General features: G+C 41.2%; 1 pseudogene; it reads left to right on the plus strand.

Annotated features, from left to right (window-relative positions):
• Window positions 1–277: 277 nt before the first annotated feature.
• Window positions 278–8,693, plus strand: LOC114208089 (glutathione S-transferase A4-like; annotated as a pseudogene).
• The last annotated feature ends 652 nt before the right edge of the window (window positions 8,694–9,345 follow it).

The raw sequence follows: 9,345 nt of genomic DNA on the forward strand, positions 1-9,345 counted from the left end.
TAAAATAGTAAGACATGCCTCAGAGACTTCCTGGAACTTCTGCAGTGAGGAGAAACACGGGTCTGACCACCCAAATTGAAAATCCAACCCAGTACTAAAGAGATAAAACGATACCTGAAATAGGAACAAGCAATCATCAAGAGAATGATTGAAAGCACCTGCTGATTATTTCGTCTCAGAGCCTAACTCAGGCAGAAGAAAATTCAATAGTGTTCAATGAAGTACATAAAGTATTAAGGAAAATAAAATCCTGGTGCCTAAGAGAACAATAGTATTGATGTCTGCAGGCTCCGTGACAGATGCACTCGCCCGCTGCGCAGAGGAGGCTGCAGAGCCGTGTACCAGCTTGCGGCGTCATAAACTATTCAATATGGACAGACTCACCCCCAGGACAGAGCGATCTGGGCAGTTATCCTATGTCCTGTCCTTGGGAGGAGCCCTGCTCTACTGCACGCAGTCCGCTGGGCAGTGATTCTTTGAGCCGGTGGGAGGGGTAGGGGTGGGGGTGGGGGTGGGGGTGGGGGGCTGTTTGCCAGACGGACCTAAAAAAAGACCTACGCCAGGATTCCACCATAAGCAGGACTTAAATTGGCCTGATCTCCAGAGGCAGCTAAGGGATATTAACAGGAGCCACCAGGAGAACTATTCGTATACTAACTAAGCCCTAGCACCCCTGGGAGAAATCATTAAAGGGATTATGGTAGAAGTCCTCAACTGGGGGCCAAAGAGCCAAATCTGGCCCTGAGACCTGTGTTGTTTGGCTTGAATAACACTGGCTCACACCCATCCTTTTTAATTTTTTTTTTAATTTGTTGCTAACCTTTGGAAACTGGAATGTCTGTATGCTCTTGAAAATGTAGAGGATCTGACAAAATGCGCATAATTACCAACTGCGTCTTTTCGATGGGGGCACACATTCTCTAATTTGCTAGGGCGCTACATTGTTAGAATTTGTGTGGGCTGGCCCTCCTAGACATTTGAGTCCTAAACCTACTACCCATAATTTGAACAAGAAGAGGCAAAAGAGGATGGAGATTAGGAAATTTTGACCAGAGAGGGACTTCATTGTCCAGACAAGAAGCAAAGGCCCTAACGCCGTTATATTAATTAATTCAGGAGAAATTGGAAAGATTACTCGGATATCAAGGAAAGGGAATCAGATCTCATTAGAGGTAAGACATAAGGCAAGGAGATAAAATGGGCTATACTGTGGGATGATCTGGTGAGGGCCCTCTTTCTGGCTTGCTGCCTGTTCACTGGGCCCTTACGTGCTGAAGCTCTCAGGTGTCTCTCTTTTTAAAAATATTTTAATTATTTATTTGAGAGAGAGAGCACGCATGAGAGGGAGACAGAATGAGAAAGAGAAGCATGAGCAGTGGGGAGGGGTAGAGGGATGGGGAGAAGCAGACTCTCCGCTGAGCAAGGAGCCCAACACTGGACTCCATCCCAGGACCCCAGAATCATGAGCTGAGGGGAAGGCAGACGCTTAAGGGATGGAGCCACCCAGGCGCCCTCTGGTGTCTGTTCTTATTAGGGCAGTAGCCCTATCATGAGGGCCCCATCTTCATGACCTCAGCACTCCATAGTTGCCTCTCAATAGTTCCATTCCCAAAACACATTGGTGCGTTGAGACTTCAGCATATGAATTTAAAGAGTGGGCCATTCAGTTGGTAATAGTCTCCATCAAAGCTACCCTTACAAAGTTATCTTCTCCTGCTTGACCCCACATGATAATGGCATTATAATGACAACTGTATCAGTCAGGGTTCTCTAGAGGAATAGAACCAGAAGAACCATTGGCATAAGTTCTAGTCCAAGTTCAAAGGTTTGAGAAGCATGAGTTTAGGTGGTCTTAAGTCCTACCCCAAGGCCAAGAGATCAGTGTTTCAGCTCATGCAGTCAGGCAAAGAGAAAGAATTCTCCCTTCCCTGCTTTCTTGTTCTATTCAGGCCCTCAACAGATTGAATGAAGTCAATCCACACTGGGGAAGTCAATCTGCTTTCCTCAGTCTACTGCGTGTTCAAATACTAATCTCTTCCAGAAGTATCCTCATAAATACATCCAGAAATAATGCTTCACCAGATATCTGGGCACCTGTGATCTAGTCAAATTGACATATAAAATTAAGCATCACAAAAACATATTTTGCGAATGAAGTGATCAGTAATTTAAGATTGGGCCATCCCTAGTTTATTTACCTCTGCATTAAGTATCTGAAGAAGACTTTGTGGAGAGTTTCTGCCAGAGACAAAGAACAATATCATGAAAGAGAAAATATGACTTTCACACATAAGGGGTTACCTGAGTGTCTGTCCTTCAGAGGGTTTTGTGAGACTGCTGAATGGCTGTTACTCTTTCAGACTCAGATTAAATCAGTATAAATAAAAAAAATCACTGCTGTTTGTAAAGAAACTTAAGAAATCTAAAACTCTGGACTAGGAAAAAAAAAAACAAAGATATCCTCTCAGGGATTCCTGTGTAAGAATTTGGAACAATCTAGATATAACTGACTGGACTACTCTCTGCCTTCAGCTCAGGTCATAATCCTAGGGTGCTGGGATTGAGCCCACATCAGACTCCCTGCTCAGCGGGGAGCCTGCTTCTCCCTCTCCCTCTGCCACTCCCCCTGCTTATGCACGCTCTCTCTTTCTGTCAAATAAATAAATAAGATCTTAAAAAAAAAAACCCTCCATTGACCATTGACTGGCATGGAGTATTATGCACCTGGGTTGGAACCATGGTCTGAAAGACCACCTGTGCTGAACATCCGAAAGGGGCACATCATGCAGTCTGTTATATTTTTACTTAATTTCACTTTTTTTTTTTTTTACCATGTCCTCCCTAAAAATTTCTTGAGGAAAAGAAAAAGTTAAAGATGGAGGTTAAACAGCAAAATTTTCTAAAACTCCTCTGTAGTTTACAATTTGGAATGACTTGTGAGCTACTGGGAAGATGGAGTAGAGCTACTTTTTCCTATTGCTCCCACTAAGCACAACTGAAAAACCCTATACATTTTAGGTAAAGCAAATATAAGGAGATTCTGAAAGGTCAAAAGAAGAGAGCAGATTATCTAGGGGGGGACACCTTGTTACAGGCATAGGGAAATCAGGATCCCCTCCCTCTCAGTCTCCACTGATATGGCGAAGTGGTTTCCTGCTGTGCATTGATGAAGGTCTTCATTCTCCATTGAACCTCTGACACCCCTCCAGTGGAGACAGATGGGAGCCTCTTTACTACCAGTGGGAAGTGGAAATTCAGGCTCCCATTGGCTTCCCTTGACAACACAGGTGAGGTGGGGGTGCAGGGAGGGCCTCATTACCAACCAGTAGAGATTAAAAGTTCCAGTTCTCTAGTTTGTCCTCTCTGACACTATTCCAGTAGGGATAATGGGGAGCCTGTTACAACCTGATAAGGGTAGAAGTTTACCTTATTTGTCCTTACTCAGGCTTTCATTGTGTCAATGGATATAGGGCCAAAATGTTTTGGTTGGACTGGAGCAGTTATTGTTGCAAAGTTTTCTGCCTTGTTAAACTTCCCCTTTCATATTCCTTTGGGTGGAGAGAGCAAGCTTTTTTTTTTTTTTTTCTTTTTTTGAGGAGGGGATATATCTAGTTCTGTTGCATAAAATCCATGTTCACTTAGAACCTCAGAATATGCCTTTATCTGGAAATAGGGTCTTTGTAGATATAACCAAGCAGATGAGTTCACTTAGATTGAGGTGGATCTTAATTCAGGAAGACTTAGGTATACTACAAGAAAAGGGGCAAACACAGATACAAGGAGACACAGATTAAAAAGGAAGATAAGATGACTGTCCACATAGAAACTCCAAAAGAATCTATAAAAATAAAAATCCTAGATCTAATAAATTAATTCAGTAAAGTTGAAAGATATGAAATTAACATACAGAAATCACCTGTATTCCTATATACTAGCAATGAACACATGGATCCTGGGATTAAAAATACAATATCATTTAACACTTTTGAAAAATGAAATCCTTAGGTGTGTAAATCTATCAAAATATGTACAGGATTTGTAAGCTAAAAACTACACAACATTGAAAGATATCAAAGAAAGTATAAAAAATTGATATACTGTGTTCACGGATGGAACATCAACATAGCAAAGTTGCCAAACCTCCCCAAATTGTTCTGGGGCCCAGAACATGAGTCTGTAGCAAGCGGCATTTCCAAATCTGATGAGCAAAGCTTCAGTCGAGCTAGAGGAGACAACATTCAGATGGGACCAGAAGCAATGGTTGTGGTACTTGGGATCCATAAAGCAGTCCTTCTTGGTGTTCCATCTAGCTACTCATATCCCCAGGTAAGGCAGATTAGGTAAGGTTTGCTGTCTGTCATTATGTGGCAGGCTGGTGGAGATGGGGTTCCGATGACAAGCCTGAAAAGAGTAGCCAAAACCAAAAAAAAAACACAAAAAAACAAACAAAAAAAACAAAACCCAAATGGGAATGGTAACATACGAAGAGAAGAGAAATATGCATATTCTTGCATAGGGTTTATCCATGCTAAGCTACGTACAGTTCTCTGATACACCATATCATTTCACTCATTATCACGTGTTTGAGAACATGGGTGTTTAAACAAGATAGCCTCAGACAGCCTAGCCGCCTGACATATCTTAGAAAAGCTACTACCTCTTTGGGTCAGAGATTTCACACCTCTAAAGGGAAGTGGTAATGCCTATTCTTTAGAATGATTGCAGGGTAGTGCATGTAAATTACACATCAGAGAGTGTCCCTGGGAGCACAAAATAGAGGCTTATTTGTTTGCCCTTTGTCATGCTCTGTCCTCTGCCAGGAAGTACCGATCTAACATTTCACTCCTCCTGACGTTATTTACCCTTCAGTTCTCATTCCTAATTACTTCCCCAGTGAATCCTCATTCCAACTCTCATTTTGGATTAGTTTATACTGTTACTAGAATTTGATACTATAGTTGGATGTTACAATGTTAGTCTTTCTCATTAGAATATTAGTTTCTTGAAATCACTGACTAGATTTTATCAATATGTGTAGCCCAAACACTGAGCATAGGGCCTGGTACAGAGTAATTATTATCGTTTTGCTGAAATGATTTGAACTAAATGTATGATGACTCATATCAAAAAGTCTTGCCTCATTTACTTTATTATAAAGCCCCCAACCTGCTTCGTACAGTCTCACTGGTACTTCATCCTTACTTTGTACTTTTCAGCTTGCAACTAACTCCAGTGCGCTGCAATGTCTGTTTCTTTTTTGGACACTCTTTGAAAACACAATGTATGTCATCTAATTTTTTGGAACCCCTGCCTCCACAGTACCAAGCACATTTTCAGTGCCCAGTATGTGCTCATTAAGAGCTTAAATACGTTAGTGGCTGGATGGTTGAATCTATCAAGAAAATAACATTTAAAAACTAGGAAAATGACATGTAATGAATGCTTACCTTTTAAACCAGGATTTATAAATTTGCTATGATATAAAATATAATGAATTTTTCATTACGCCTTTCTTGAACCATGAAAAGAAAAGGTAAATTGTCAGATATAACCACTTTTGATCTATCAATTGGTTCATTTTCATCATCTTCAAAACAACTTTTATGTTGGATATGATTCCTATTTCATGAGTAATATATTTTACTGGCAGATTATTTTGCTCAGTGGATGGTGGTAAGAAAACTAAATTTTCTTTGTCTTAAAAGCCTATTCATTTGTTTGTAAAGACAATTATTGTCTAGTTTTACCATTCTAATATATGTTCATATGAACACAGGCTTATAATGTTGCATTTACTGTTCAGAATGTAATAATGTCCCATCTACATAGATCATGGCTTAGTGATTTAAGTTGTATCTCTCCAAATCTCATATGATCATGTCACAGCTCAGCTTAAAGCCTATTGTGATCCAATTAGTACATATAGAAGAAATCAATACAGCCTTCATAGTGCGGCCTACATGGTCTTTCACGGTTTCATCTTAATTCATTTCCAGCCTAATTTCCTAAAAGTCCTATCGTAAACCTGTGTAATAGCCACCCTGAACTCCCCATTCTCCATATGTGTCAGACTCTTCAAAAAGTCTACCTTTCTTTCATTTTTCTTTCTTTCTCTTTTTATTTTCAAGAGAGGTCTTTCTTCCATACCCACTCCTATTTCTCTATTCCAAGGGTCCATCTTGTTCTACCTGGACACCTGTGGTATCTCCCCATCGGTCTGCCCACATGATTTTTAATTAGCTTTCCAGGGTGTACCCAGGATAAATATTTCAAAACAGAACTCTGAAAATTGCTCACAATACATTATAGAACTCCTGTTGTTCATAGGATAAAGATTAAACAAGGTGTGGGCATGGCGTGACCTGCCCGACTTCTCCAGTCTCCCCCAGTCCCATCTTTATTTCATTATCTATGCTCAACCACCTTGCTCTCATTGCTCCTTTTCCATCCACTGTAAATATCATGCTCTTTCATAACACTGCATGATGTCTCTTTTACCGGAAAATCTCTTCTGGCATCCCCCCTTTCACTAGTAAACTCTGACTCATCTTTCAAATATCACCTTAAGAATTATGATTTTGGCTTTCCAGTTTCTTCTTGGATTAAAGAGAGGTGGAAAGAGTGCTGCCATCACCCTGACAAAAACAAAAAACCCAGGCAAAATGCAAGTCCATAACTTTACTGAACCAAAGAACTGAGGTCATGGCACAACCAACTAATGCAAAATCTGAGGAGAGAACAAAGACTGTGGGAAAAGACAGGACATGAGCACTTCTTCACCTGGGATGAGGTAGCCAAGTACTGATAAGAAGAACGCAGCTTGAGATGCTAACAAATTAGCTGCTGAGAGCAGGTTAGTCTGAGTTTGGAGGCCTCAGGTGCTGTGTGTATAGGGGAAGGTCAACACCTACTTGTAGGTTTTTCTACATGCACCTCTTAAGATAGTCACAAAAAGACTGGTGACAGTTCTGAGGAAGAGTCCCTCATGGTGCAGGGTTAGGGAAGAGGAATGGCAGTGTCAGTAAGAGAAGCAGCACAAGCCCCATTTGAATACTCCTTCCCCATCTGCCCCTACAGAACTTACTGTGGCAGAAGAGCAGTGAACACCACAGCTTTCAGGGCATTAGTGAAAACTAGTGAAAAAACAGTAAGGGAAGGATCAGAATACATGCTTGTCCAGAATTATAGCTGGAGAGGGGTGAGTACACTCTACTACCAGACTAAAAGTTAATGAGTAACAGATCAACAGTTCTCCTGGAAGAGGACCAGGATAGAGCAAGACTGGAGAGGAACTCTCTTTCAGGCGTACCTCAAGGGGAAGATCTACAGCTGAGGATGAATCAGAAAGGATAAAACCATAAAGAAAACCACTCCCACCCTGAACACACATTATCTCCAGAGGAATTAGGTGACCAAGGTGCCCTGAGGGTAGCAATAGCAACCACTTCTCTTTAGATGGCTTCAAATCCACACAGTAAAGATCTAGTAGAAGGAAAGGAATGCTAATTTCTAGCCCCCCCAAATATTGTTTACCTCAGCATCTACTCTCTTATATAGAATGTCTAGTTTCTTTCTACAGAAGATTACAAGGTTTATGAAAAAGCAAAAAATGGACAATGCATTTCCAAAAGACGAAGATAATCAATAGAACTGGGCTCATATTTGAGACATATATTGAAAAGCTATGAGCAGAAATTTAAAATCAATGTTATACAGTTTACCCTTGAACAGCATGGGTTTGAGCTATATGGACCTATATTTACATGGATTTTAAAAAAAATACAGTACAGTACTATAAAATATTTTCTCTTCCTTATGATTTTCTTAAATCATTTTCTTTTGTCCAGCTTACTTTATTCTAATACAGTATATAATGCATATAACATACACAATATGTGTTAATCAGCTATTTATGCAATTGGTAAGACTTCCAGTCAACAATAGGCTATTGGGCAGCAGACTGCTTGCAGAACACATTGGGTGGCTCTGGATGCTCTACGTGGACTCCAGGAACCCCGAAAAGCCATCAGGGTGGGGAAGCCCAAGCTCCACTATCCGAACAGAAGAGACCTGATGGAATCCACAAGATGGGTTTTAGCTGCCACTGGAGTCGAGTCAGAGGAAGTATTCTTAGAAACAGAAGAACAGTTGCAGAAGTTGCAGGATGGTAACCACCTGCTGTTTCAACACATGCCAATGGGTGAAATTGATAGAATGAAGTTGGTGCAGATTGGAAGCATTCTCCACTACATAGTGGGGAAGCACCGTCTCTTTTGGGGAAGACCTCAAGGAGAGAACCCTCATTGACATGCACGTGGAAGGGATGCTAGATCTGCTGGAACTGATTATCATGCATCCTTTCCTGAAACCAGATGATCAACAAAAACAACCAGTTAACATGGCCTAGAAGGCTATAATTAGATGCATGTCTGAGTCTGAAAAGGTTTTAAGGGATCATGGCAAATGATTTCTTATTGGTAATCTGCTGAGCCTTGTGGACATGATTCTGCTCCAAATCATTTTGGCTCTAGAAGAAAAAGCCCCCACTATCCTGTCTGCATCTCCAGTAGTTCACAGTGAAAATAAGTAATATCCCTACAATTAAGAAATTCCTTGAATGTGGCAGCAGGAAGAAGTCTCCTCCGGACGACATCTACGTACAGAAGAGAGACTTCTACATCTCTATGCTGTAAAACATCACATATATCTGTGAGTGAAGGCTAGCCCCTACAGATTTCTGTGTCCACAGTAGCATTTTAATTGGTGCCAGGCTGCCGTGAGCCCAGCTCTGTCATGGTGCTATGTATAATTGTTCTTAAGTTGGGTCTTTCATGTCAAGACCTTTTCTAGAAACATCAACATTTTTTGTCCAGTGAATAACTGTTATGCGACCTTTTTTTGAAAACCTTTTCGGAGAAGCTGGCACTTAAGTTAGATCTGACGTGGTTACTCATTTCGGATAACAAGGCTGGGTAGGACTTCATGTTCTCCCTTGAGTTTCTGCTCTCCTCTCCTTATCCCATTCCAAATAACCTCCAGTTTTTCCCTAATTTTTAGTGTTTAATAACAGCGGAATAGCTAGTGAATAGCTCCTCTCAGCCATAATAAATCCGTGGTAGTAGTGATTGCAGTCAATATTAGCCAAAATAAAGAATTTACAAATAGGGGTGCCTGGCTGGCTCAGTCATTGAGTGTCTGCCTTAGGCTCAGGTCAGGATCCCAGCGTCCTGGGATCGAGCCCCGCATCAGGCTCCCTGATCCGTGGGAGGCCAGCTTCTCCCTCTCCCACTCCCCCTGCTTGTGTTCCCTCTCTCGCTGTGTCTCTCTCTGTCAAATAAATAAATA

The sequence above is a fragment of the Eumetopias jubatus genome, unplaced genomic scaffold (genome assembly GCF_037043125.1).
Source record: "Eumetopias jubatus isolate StellerSeaLion01/CBP00866 unplaced genomic scaffold, mEumJub1_p1.0 scaffold_4, whole genome shotgun sequence".
Lineage (NCBI taxonomy): Eukaryota > Metazoa > Chordata > Mammalia > Carnivora > Otariidae > Eumetopias > Eumetopias jubatus.